The sequence below is a fragment of the Motacilla alba genome, chromosome 2, assembly GCF_015832195.1.
Source record: "Motacilla alba alba isolate MOTALB_02 chromosome 2, Motacilla_alba_V1.0_pri, whole genome shotgun sequence".
Taxonomy (NCBI): domain Eukaryota; kingdom Metazoa; phylum Chordata; class Aves; order Passeriformes; family Motacillidae; genus Motacilla; species Motacilla alba.
The window spans coordinates 94589338-94601211 of NC_052017.1; the positions used below are offsets into that span (position 1 = coordinate 94589338).

The 11874-nt window shown below is 36.0% G+C and overlaps 1 long non-coding RNA gene across 1 annotated transcript; it reads left to right on the forward strand.

Annotated features, from left to right (window-relative positions):
* Positions 1-7341: 7341 nt before the first annotated feature.
* Positions 7342-11550, forward strand: LOC119697457. The gene is made up of 3 exons (XR_005255852.1): positions 7342-7979; positions 9158-9267; positions 9860-11550. It is a non-coding gene; the product is annotated as an uncharacterized LOC119697457 (long non-coding RNA).
* The last annotated feature ends 324 nt before the right edge of the window (positions 11551-11874 follow it).

Genomic DNA, 11874 nt, shown 5'->3' on the forward strand with positions numbered 1-11874 from the left:
AACAGTCTAACAAACCTAGGTTTGGCACTCTGCATCCAACACCAGATAACCGGGACTGAGGGAGTGTGTCATGCAAGATGTAGCTGGGAACACTGGGAACCAGGGAGGAGGAAGCAAGTTGTGATAAGTACACATGTAAAAATGACCTAAGTGGTCACTGAGACTGAGGAGAAAAGGACTCCATCATCATCATCATGACCAGACACTTCCTAGTTCAGAGTTTAGGACATTGATAACTGCTTTTAATCCTCCACAGTTCTTGGGGTAGAACAAAACCGCCCACTTCCGTTCCAGAGTGAGCATAATATTTGGGAAGAATAGCTATTAAATGATGCTATTAAAGAGGTCTTCATTAATTAAATAATTGCTTAATTGGATGGCTAATCATTAGCCATAAAACATTAACTGGACTAACAATAAATTCTTATCTTACATGACTCTGGTAAAAATGTAGTCTGCTACTGCTTCACTTGAGGGTCTCATCTGACCGATCCAGTCAGAGAAGAACATCCAGAATTTTTAACACAGACTTTATAAAAAAATATAAGATAAAATGAAGCACAGAAAAGAAAGCTAATCTAGGAGAAAAGTGGAGGATAATCTTACTGTTTTTTAAAATCCATGAGTTGTAGCAGTGCAGAAGAGAAACTTAAAATATTAGCAGTGAACTCTCAGACTTCCTTTGAGGATTCGGGACTAGTACATCTTTGGATGATAATGCCCTTTATAAAGGAGATGCAGATGTTAGATACTTAGATAGATGTTATCTGTTTCTGAGATTTATATATTGTTTATTTCTGATCTATCTATAGTTATTTACCATAACTCTGTTCTGTATGAACTCTGTCTACCCCAAAGTAACATTGCTGACAAAATTTTACTTTTGTTTACTTGGTCTTTTAAAGACAAAAGGCGTGTATATGAATGACCACAACAACAACAATTAGACCAGACAACAAAAAAAGTGATACACTGGCTGCAGTAAAAAAGTCAAATTAAGAATTAATTAGCATAATTTTGCATAATGAAAATGAGATGTTATCTTATGGTTCAAATTTCTCTATCTCTTTTATAGCACTTCTACAACATAATATATACAAGACTGTAGCAAGTAATTTGAAAGAACAACAATAGAATTTTTTTAATTGCAGTCTTGGATGGTATTTATATTTTAAGTCATTCATTGTGCACCTAAAATTCTCATTGCTGGCAGAATATGCAGCTAAAGTAATCTTGTTTATTGCTGATTGCTGTTTATTACTGATAAGCCCTATTAGTATTTGATGCAGAATTAATGTTAATTAAAGTTCAAATTGCATGTTTTCAATGTCAGTAATTAAAATGAGAAATTAAGTATTTGGCTCAATGCACAGTAACTTTACATTCTGGGGAAATTGTTTAAGTATTGAGCCCAAATGTTACTTTTTTGGAGACCTCTACTGCAGTGGAACTTGGGACTGCTCCTGTTTGTACTGATATCTGAGGCAAGGCTCTGTTGGGCCTTTCTGAGTGCAAATAATCAATCCCTGACTCCCTTAATTCAGTCAAGGAGATTTATGCGACCTCATCTCAACTGTTTGCAATTATTTCAAGTATTTCTCACCGAAGAAGATAAAGCTGTATTTTTCTATGAGGAGAACAGTTTGTACCAGTGCAATACATGCCAGCCATAATGATGTACAACTTCAGAAATATATATTTTTCCCCACCATTGCCCTGCTTTATTGTCAATATAATTAGAAGAGTTTTAAATTGATATTCCTTTACAAATATATATGTTATTTTATTCTGCCATTGCAGATAATCTTTAAATTAATGATGTTGTTGACTTTCTATCTCTCAGCATTAGCTGATGCCATTATTTGTGCCCACATTAAATGTGGAAAGATGTTGTTTTATGGGTTTGATTTTTTTAATTTTAAGTTGCTGGTTATGTCAGACTGACAAATGCACTAAACATTAATGACTATTACTGACCATTTTTGTGGCACAAAAAATTATTATTACAGTCTTGATACAGGAAAAAGTTCTTAAAATTCTCGTTCTAAGCAAAATCATGATGAAAGTTAAGCAAAATAGACATGCATCTAATTGGAGATTATTTGACATCCTAAACATTTGTCATCACTGTATATTGAAATAAATGTCTCATGACTATCTTTGAAAAATTTCAATCATGCTGAATGAACTGTTCATTAAATAACCTCAGATTTTTGGATTTTCTTGCATCCTGTAAATATGGTGTTTCATTTCTCCAACATTTAATTTTATTTTAACATTAACCTCATTACAAAGCTGTTATCAGGCACCTTCCTTTATTTTCAACAAACTGTATTTAACAGTATCTTGATTTATGAAAATGTTTATAAATAGTGTATTTATCCTTAGAAGGATTCTGATATTTCAGTATTACAAATCCAAATATCATTCTGTAAAAGACAATGAAAGTTTTCACTTTTTCATGGAGGGACTCTCAATCTTCTTATGATTGTACAGTTTTCAATATTTGGCTTAAAGGTCTGTGCCAAAGGGCTATATTTCTGCTTTTAACTCAAACTAATTGTCCTGGATCCAGACAAGAGCTCTGTTGTAGCAGTCTGAATTGCTGCTAGCATAGTCCAGGGTAAAGAAGCAAAAAGGACCTTTGCATAATATCCACAGATGTTTTATTCAGCCGCGCAGTGAGATGTTCAGGTCCCAGCACCCACACACAGAGGGTCTCACTTTCTCTCTACAGGGGCCAGGGGGATGACCCTGGTCTCGGGGCGTACAAAGATGAGGGTCAATCAGGGAATAGTAAAATATCGGAACCCAGGACATCCCTCTGACTGCCCTGGATGGCTCGAGCCCCAGACAGGGGGCTCAGAGACCTTGACACAGAGCCCAAGATCCCTGTGCCTTTGATTCTAACCCATGGAAAAAATTACCAACTTTATATGAAGAATTACAAGCCATGAAAGTTTAAGTAGAATGATAGTTTGTCAGAGGGTGAAAAAGTAGAATTTTGAGGCTTTTTGAATGGGGGTTCAGAGGCCAAGATAGAGGAATTTGGGCATACCTTGTCCTTCTTCTTCTTAGCCTCCATCTTTTGGGTGATGGTGACACTTTTGGATTGGTTTAGAGTAGTCTAACATAGGTGAGGAGTATTGGAAAATAATTGTAAATATAGTACACGTAGTTTTTAGTATAAAAAGACAACACCACCCTGAAGGTGCGGAGTGTGCCTCAGACTGACCCGCTGAACAGACCTCAGCAGATCAGAGAAAGAATGTATTAGATTAGAGAAAACAATCTTGAAAACCAGAACAGAAGAATTCTGACTCCTTCTTTGGTTGTCAGTCTGGGAAAAAGAGACTTTATAACACATCTCAGGATCATCTTGACCACAGAACCTCCGAGAAGGAAGGATTGGCTTAGGGGACAGACATAGGAACAGGGGAAGGAGTCAATAGGGTCTAAGAGCTTTTTGAGGGAAGCTTTTTGTGTCTCCCTAGACCAGGGAATGTCCCCCCAGGGTCTCCACAATTCCCCGTTTTTTATATTATTAAGAAAGCTTCTCTGAAGGATAAACTGAATCAACACAAAATGACAAAAACAATCAAAAGCACTCATAAGACAATTTTTCAAAATGCAAACAGTTCTGAGTTCCCAATGTCTCAACAGATTTCTTGGAGTGTCTTAGAGCTGGTAGGAGGGATGCGGGGTTTTCTTAGCACAGTTTGTCAGGAAACTGAGTCAGGAGAAGTTTCTTCAGCAAGGACTGCTTCTCTGCCACCTGAGGCAGTGTTGTTGGCTGTAACTGGCTCTGTACAAGCTAGTGTAGGTGGTGGTGTGTCTGCTGGAAACTCCAAATAGAAATCATTAACTTTAAGAAAAAGGTGGTTACTTTAGGGAACCTTTCCTTCCCTCCCAATCACCTTCCCTCTGGTATCACAAAGAAACTTTGGGGGAAGGGATTAGTGGAGGGAGGCCATGGAAAAGGGGAAAATGTGGTAGGAATTTGTCGGAACATAAAAAAGGGGAATTAGGACAATGGAAAGGCAAAGAGAAAAGTGGGAGTGAGGCAGGGAGGCTACAGGAATTGGGGAAAGGTATTAGAAGAACTGGAACTTATAAGACTGGAAGGTTCTTTCATTATGGAGGTGGACTCTTGGATGGAGGATGGCTCATCGGTGTTCTGTGCTCTTTCAGCTTTGAGGCTGTTGTTACGGCTTGGTTGTCAGTTTTGGGTCTTATTTCTTTGGTAGGAGTGTGGAGGACTTCCATGATGTGGGTAATATTTCACAGATTTGCAGTTTGGTGCATGTTTACTACCTTGCACTGGAACTCCACGAGGTCCTGTCATACTGGCTGCTTGGGGGCCTTTTCTTCCTTGTATTATATTAAATTCCACAATTTCTCCATCTCCTAGACTGTGGAGGTATTTCTTGCTAGCTAGCAGCAATTCAACTTGCTACATTCTGTCACATTCTTACTCCTGAATTTCATGAACTTCATTTTGCCAGGCTTTGAGGAGACTAATATTAATCCAGTGCTGATGGTATATCTATATTTGGCAGTGTGGTCCAAAAGGTCCAGCGAATCTGTAGGGTAAAGGCTTTGTGGTTTAGATCTATCTAAAGGCTAAGGAGATATCTTAGGTAGATTGTGGGTTTGTTTCAGCTTTTTTTCCATGAAGATTAAATGAATATTTACTTTCAAAATTAGTTTCTTTATATAGACAGAAAACATGATTTTTTTTTTTTCAGAGTATTTGATAATTTCTTTGCGTACAACAGAGGGAAATATTATGAGGACTTGGGTGTCTTTCAAGAGTTTCACAGTCAGCAACTCCAGAATCTGTATAGGTAAAAAATTTTTCCCCCTAAGAATATTTTCCCCGTTTAATTTCTCCTAGCCTGTGAATCAAATAATTATTTTCCTGATTAAACACATGGCTCATCCTGTTTAATTAAGTACATATTAGCAATACCAGGCAGAAGGTTTATTTAAATACATTCTGTTTGGAGGATCCAAATTTTATCGATGGGGAACCAAGTTCAAGAAATTCACTGAAGCACCCCAGATGTGCAGGGAGGATATCAAATCTGTGGTGGTTGAAGAACATGTAAGATGTTGCTTACTGTTGCTTAAGCCTACCACTCCCTGGCTAGTCACCTTTTTTTGATTCATGAAGGAAGAAGAACTTGATTAAGGAGCGTTAAAACTCTTAGTAAAGAATTTTGTGACTATTTTGTGAATATTTCTGGTTTCCTGGAACAAATTGATTCAGTATTTTAAACATTATTTCTATCTTCTGCTGCTTCATTCTTCACAGTTGGCAATGTGAAAAGTTAAACTCAGAACAAAGACAGTGACTTAGTCAAACCTGGGGTTCTTATGTAGCTCACCAAATTATGGGTAAATTAATACTTATTAAGCACCAGTTGCTTATTCAGTTAACTTCTGAACATAAACCTTGCATCAATGCATCCATTTCCTCCACATCCTAAGTGAATTGGCTGTTTTTAAATCAATCAGCCTTGTTCACTGGCTCAACAGTTCACAAGTTAATGTAATAATGTTTTTATGGAAAGATGCCAATCATTCCTAACTTTGCCTGTGGAATCACTGGAAGGGAAACAATGCTCAAGAAATTTGAATGTTGGAAGTACATTTTAATGGATATAGATCCATGCATTTTTTTTCTGTGCTGCTGGTCCTACCTACATGAGCAATGGTTTGGTTTACTAACCTGTACCACAGGGAAAGAAATGTCTCCATAGTGCTGCAACAGTTCTATCTCTTGGATCATTTTCCCATGTAAGTCTTATCTCTTTGTCAGTAATTGCTAAGTCTGAGACAATTCCACTTCTTTTTCACTGTCAGATGCTGAACATTTTCCTTATTACCACTCGTGGGTTTAACACTGGCTTTAAACATTTGGTACAGGCAAAAGTCACTGCCTTATTTGTTCTTTACAGAAGAGAGCTTTACTATGAGTTTGAGGAAAAAGGAATAAAGAAGGAACAGAAATTTTATTCTTTTTTTTCCTTTTGCTTTTCATCTGTCCCAGACAAGGCCTCCAACATTCTGCAAGTCCAACTCATTAATGGATGTGTCACTCAAATGTCTTTTGGCAAGTAGCAAGAATTCTCTCCTGCATAGATATATAATCCTTGCAGTTGTGTGTGTCCTCTCCACGCCTATTCTCTGTGATGCTTTCACTGCTGCTGGTACTGCAGAGGCCAGGTTCAGCGGGTGTCAGAATATCCTAGGCTGAGCTTGTGGAGGTATTACAATATTTTAAAATTCTGTGTTTTGGAGGAAAATTAATCTTTATTCTACAAAATCTAGAAAAAAAGACAGTCCGTTTTTGGGGGTTTTTTTTCTGTTTAACTTAGTCTTTTCCTTCCTTTACCCTTTTTTTTCTGTAGCTAATACAGGAACATAAAATGGATAGGACAAAAACTAAAATCCAGACTAGAGTGAGAAGAAAAGCCTGACAACACCACCATGGTACATCTATTGTTGCTAGTGAAAGAAAACAGACTACAGAAGAATAGATTTTTGGTGTTGGGTATTTACTGTACATATTCCCATGGGTCTTTGGTCAAGGGCTGTTTCAGAGTCCTTGCCATACTCTACAGTCAAGTTAAAAAAAATGAAAACTGTACAAACCTCAAGGATATTGAGGTAGCTTTTTTGCTATTCCTTTACTTTGCTATGGGCCCATGATATAAATGGTGTGTGGTCTTGGTTCTGCTTATAAAAGTCCTTGTTTAGCTGGAAATTTTCTAGAATTAGCTAACTTTTTTCCTTGAATGTAAAGGTAGTGGTGTGATATTCCTCTACTAGTAGCCTCATTTAAATTTCTCCTCTACTCCACTAAAAAACCCTCCTCCAAACCCCAAAATAAGCAAATGAAGCCCTTGAGCTTTTGTGTGATTTTTAGTGTATCCACACCACGTTGAGAATCCGTTTTTGAACACGTATAGTATACTTGTAGAAATGCATCTAATTTTTTTTTGTTTTTTCATACAAATGTCTTAATTCTGATAAGGTTATCACTTTGGTCATTTAAGTAAGTAACTGAACAGTCTTCTCTGTTCCATTTTTAGATAAAAAATAAAATATATATTCAAGCAATGAGAAGCATCATGGATAGCAAATGAATAAATATAATGAATAAATTTATTTGGTTAAAATAGAAACAAACTGACATACATGATTCTTAGTTTTTTCTCAACTAACATCAAGGTCTTTCTCATATTTTTGCCTGGTGTCTGCATAGACATAAAAAAAAATCAATGTGCAATTGCATTACTTTTGATTTTTCTAGGATGGTGCATTTAGGAGAATTTGTTTCCATGAGAACAGATTGCTGAGCAAATAAGCCAGCTTATGTGTTACAAGACTGATCAATGAACTGGATTTTTTTGAAGGCAAAATGTCCTGCATTGAATGGGTAGACAGATTACAATAAACCAGGCAAGTTCAGGGATACATCAAGAGGGCTTTTGTTTCCTTTCATTGCTTGTGAGGATTGTATTATGACTTAACCAACATCCTGGTAAGAAGTCAGAGTACAGGGCAGCCCTGGTAGTCTTATTTGTCAGGAGTGCATGTCCACTATTTTTCTTGGCCTAAACGCATTATATGTTGGAGATGGAATACTTTTATGTGTTTATATTAAACTACACTAATGAATAGCTGGCTGGAACTTAACATAATTATTCAAAACGCTGGATGGACCTCTACTTTTGGAAAACAATTATTGCATCTTAGATGTGGGAAAAACTGAATGACAATTTTTTTCTCAATGAATGTTTTTTTTCCAGTTGCACTTGACTTTTTTCTTCTCTTGGATGGATGGTATTTTGCCTTGTGGATCAGCAGGAAAATGTTTAAAGCTAAGAATGTTTATTTTCCAAGCCTTTTTTTGGACTTTCTCCCAGAAGCGATCTCATGAGAGTGACCAAGAACACACTGGACAGCAGGTTCTTTGGTCTTTGGGGTTTATTGTCAGAGGACATACTCTGTACAGTTGCTATGCGACTTCTGTGTGGGAGTTTTTGTGAAATCTGCTTCCTTCAGCAGTAGTTACCTTTAGAATTGAAGCACAAAGTACATATTTTTATCAGACTCTCTATTACCAGAGCATAAGATAGAGGACAAAGCTACAGATTTACTGTGCAGACTTTTATTTAAAAAATGTGTGTTTGGAAGCAAAAGGAATAATGTATAGATTTCCAATGTGGCCCTTAGAACATCCAAAGATGTACATGCATTTTGTAACTTTCTAATGTAATTTATAAAAATATATATTAAAAAATAATATGTGTATAATTTCAGGCATTGTGCTGATAGCAATTTACAGATGAGCAAAAGCTCCTAGCATATTAATGCAACATTGACAAGTAATTATTCTTTAAAATGTATATTAATCACTGGTTATTATGAGTGCAATGTGGATTTCTTGAAGCCTGCATTGTTTGTGATTATACATTCTTATTTGCTTCTAGTTTTAATGGCCCTCATATGTTCTGATACTTGGAAGTAGTTGATTTTAATAATTACTAAAATAATCATAAAAGCCTATTAAATGGGGAACAAATTGAGAGCAAATGCACTGCAAATGTCTCTACATTGCAGAATCCTCCCTTCTTTCACAACCTTTATTCTTCTTTTAGAATGGTTTGATTTATTAATCAGAAATGTACCACCAGTTGCTCTTGATGTCTGAGATAGAAATCATGCATATGATGGGCAATCAAGTGTATGCTATTTGGTTGAATACAATTTACAGATCCTCTTTCCATATGGAAACAAGGAAGGATCCACAGTGGATTCCACCAGCCTTCTGCAGTTTTATATATCTGTTATGTCCATCTATAGATATTGCAGTAGACTATAGATAGTATTGTAGACTATAGATATTGTAGTAGTCAAGAGAGAATATATCTTTGTCATATAATTTTATATTTTTGCACATGGTGAATTGAAACCACTGATCAATAGCCCACCGAGTCAATAGATAATATTTGATCTTTTCTCCTTTGGCTCAAATGCTAAATGTATATGCCCAACAAACATGCAGATGTGCTAAATGTAAACAAACAATTAATGCATATCATTAATATGTAATAATCCATGTTTTCTAATTGTAATAATCTAGGTGAGAGTTAAGCCTGATCTGCTGTCATACATGACACCGGTTCTATGAAGACATGTGACATTGAAATGAAAACATGAGACTGTGTGAAGGTCCTTTACCAGCTTCTGGAGGTAAAGGTGTACCAAAAGAAAGATTTCCTCCCTAAATTACTAAAACCTCTGTGATGTGCAATGTTATATAAAAGTTCTGTCCTTGATTTCTAAGTCTGACCTGTGTGAAAATTCAACTGAATAGGTTAACTTATGGAAGTCAACAGAACATTGCATTGCAGCTCAATACATTGCTAGTTTGCTTACAAACAGACTTTTATTTATGCTCAATTTGTCTGACTTAATTTTTTTGAAATTCTGTTTGGTTCAAATTTTTAAGTAAAGCCATTAGAGACAGCCAACTTGGCTTCACTAATGGAAAATTTTGCCTGACGAAACTACTTGTGTTCTATAATGGAATGACTGCATCACTGGGCAATGGAGGAGCTACTGATCTGCCTGTACTTCAGTGGGGATTTTGATATGGTTTCCCCTGTAACATTCTTGTTGCTAAATTGAAGACTTATGGGTTTGATGGTGTTGCCAGATGAAGAATTGTTTGCACCTGGTGCTTTATAGTTTTATGACTTTATAGATTCAGATTCCAAGTGTTTTAAAGACTGCTGAGAGTTATGTTTGGTTGTGTTTCAATTTACTTTATTAATATTTCCAGATATGGCCCACCATTGTCCATGCATTATTTTCCATCACCAGCTCTCTCATCACTCCTGTGGTAGTCATGTTCCCGAGATTGACTGCAACTTTCCTGTGATGATTTGTTAAGAAGAGAAACACATTAGAAGCAGAGTGAGAGATGCAGGCTGAAGCTGTTATAAATTTGGACTTCTTACTCAACAAGTAGCCTTAAAGTAGTGCTATCCAGGATTGTATTTCACAGTCCTTTCATGCATTTCAGGCTGTATTTGCACAACGCTAGAAATATATTTATAATGTGAACTGAGGAAGTTCAGGGGGTGTTAGACTGGCAACAGGTAACTTTTAGAGATGAAAAGGGATAGAGATAATGATTGCACACCGCTAATATCAAGGATTACAGTTCAAGAAAAAGAGAAGTAGGAGTGGGGAGAAAGAGAAAGGAAAGGATTTATTTCTGAAACAAACCATAAATAACTGACCTAAACATTAATCAGTCTTGGATCCTCTCCAGGTGTTTTGAGAAGATTCAGGTTTTCCTTTTCCTGAAGTTTTTTTTTAGGCTAGAAAGATTTGAGTCTTAGAGAAGCATTTCTGACAGGAATACATTTTGTGTTTGACATCCAGATAGCTTTATTGACAGCTGGAGATTCTGAATCTAAATTTTCATTTTCAGTGTTATGTATGTTGTTTAGCTAGAGAGTGAAAAAGTATGTTTTCATATTATCTATATATGGATTATTATCTATATATGGATATGCTGGTTATACAGTGAAAGTGATAGAACTGACTGTAATTCTGAAAAATAAGTGCTCTGAAATGTCATGCTGACAGATGAAGTTAAGGTCTGCTCTCCTAAAATCCATGGCTGCTGTCCTTCATTTTGCCTTGGTCCCTCCCCTTAGGATCTTGAAATCTACCACTGCGCTGATCACTGCATCAAAGCTGGTGTAGACTTTCACACCCACAAACAGCCCTTCCTTTTGCCAGACTAGCAGAGCACCTTCTCTCCTCCATCACCTGTATTGAATCCTCTGTCACCTATACCACAAAGACTATCTCTGACTCCTGTATCACAAAGTTGCTATCAGTGGTCTCTATAAATCTCCTAGGTTTTTGTGCCCCATTTTTTTTGTGGGCATATTCTGTATTCCAGTGCATATGAGGTGGTTAAATATCACTGGTTATTTACAGAGCACAGCATGAAAAATGATACTGGATACAAGTGAATTCAATGATCATGATGATTGCCGTTATTTTCATACAAAGTAAAGAGTGCACACAAATTATAATGATACTAGATACTGTATGAGTTTATGGAAAATTGATTTCACTAAACTAGCTGTATGTAATTTTATAAAATGCTAAGTATTATAAATGCTAAGCATTAAATTTGTTTATATTTTCTTAACATAATAGTAATTAAATATATCTAATGAATTTTGGTTACTGTACAATGTTTTAATTAAGAATTGGAAATGGTAAGAAAGAAAAATAGCACATATGAAGTGGACTGAATGTGGATTGGAGAATATATCCCAAAACAGAATGAGCAAAGAGCCATTAACTATTTACATCAATGGGAATGCTGTGGTCTTATATTCCTTTTCTTCAAATCACTGACATCAAACCTTTACTGATAAATGTGAATGTGTTACAAAATGGGAAGTTTCATTATTTAAGAGGACACAGTACTTGTGCAATGCTATTTATTTTTTATCCAACTACTAGTATCTTATTTTTACCATTACTAGGTGTATAGTCATAAACCATTAATAAAGTTGTTACTTATTCTGCTGCTCCTGCTTACAGGATTAATTATTGAAAAATGTTTGTGGAAAGCTGTAAGAATAAATATATTATAAAAAAGTTTTAGTATTATTATGTAAATTTCAACAGTGATATACCAGACAAATTAACCTGAAACATAATAGACTGATGTGCAGTTGGAAATGCAAGGAAAGCAAGCCCTGGTGAAGAACCTGTGGAAGAGTAACTTCCAGAAATGGACCACAATACAAAACAATCAACTAT